Genomic DNA, 1,344 nt, shown 5'->3' on the forward strand with positions numbered 1-1,344 from the left:
CGAAAGATTCTGACGAAAGTTGTGGACGGTAGGGCGGGGGCTCCACTGGCCCTGTCAATCGGATGGGTACAGCCTCCGTCGTGTGCTCGCGTCCCTGACCCACCCTCCCCGCCAACGCGCCAGAATTCGTGCGGGGAATCCCCAATACGTGTAGCATCCGCGCCGCACAACACCCATGTTTGCTGTTTTGTTCCCTGTTGCATTTCTTTGAATCTTAATCGGACGGTTCAGATAGCCCTGTTTTCTCATCGACTTCCTCCTGCTGCATTTGCATCGATGCTCATTGATGGTCTTTTTTTTTCAGCCTTGCATCTGATCTGATGAAAGGCTTCTTGAGAGGATGTATTTTAGTAACAGATTATTCAGCTCCATCCGTGTGCGATTGTGACTTTGGCAAATAGAATATACGATATGAGACGATTGAAATGAGCAATATTAGCCCGCCCACGAGTATCCTAGTAGTTAACCAATTCCACTTTTCACCTAACGTTCGTAGACAGAAGTTGCTACATTGTGTAATGTTTTAGCCCAATTAATGTTGTTTTTTCACGATTCTGATGTCCCACTTGCTGGGCAGATGTGCCTTATGATCTAGTTAGATGCTAATTTGAAAGGGCAAAGCAGTTATGTGTCCCCTCCCTATCCGCACGACTAGATCAACCTCTCCGTCCGCCTGCCCCTGCAAACCCCGTCCTAGATCACTTGCACACACACATTCAATGTTTTGGTCAAGCTATTAGTTTCTATGAGACCACAGATAGTGGCTTTGAGACGAACAGAAGGTGTCAAGGAGTAGCAAAGGAAGCAAGGGTAAGGCTCGCCTACAATGTTCACTCCATTCATCACCTAGGGGAGGGCAGGTTGTGTGTGCACAGATGTCAACCAGGTCGCGCGAGTGGTGAGGACACACCCAAACATTTTACACATTCGAGTTGTTTTACAGACCAGTCAGCACTGCACCATTAGTCTACAAGTGGATCCAACCAGTTAAAATCAGAGTAATTTTTAACGTATGTATGTTTTGACACAACATAACAACTTTAGGGAATAAATGAATGATTCAAATAAGGTAAACAAGCTAAATTGAATGTTTTAATCATTGAGCCAAACATGCTCATTTGGTGCTTTTATGGTGGCTCGTGCCCTGCTCTTTCTAGAAGGGGTGACTTTGAGAGTTGAACAGGTGGACCCTTCAATCATACGGCCCCACACATGAGAGCCAGAATTCGCTCCCACATTTTCCCTTCACCCATGGATAAGTTTAGTTCTTTGTTTGTCTAAGTCCAACTTCTTAATTTTGTTCAACTTTATAGAAAAAAGTAGCGAAAATACTTTTGTATTTAC

The sequence above is a fragment of the Lolium rigidum genome, chromosome 1, assembly GCF_022539505.1.
Source record: "Lolium rigidum isolate FL_2022 chromosome 1, APGP_CSIRO_Lrig_0.1, whole genome shotgun sequence".
Taxonomy (NCBI): domain Eukaryota; kingdom Viridiplantae; phylum Streptophyta; class Magnoliopsida; order Poales; family Poaceae; genus Lolium; species Lolium rigidum.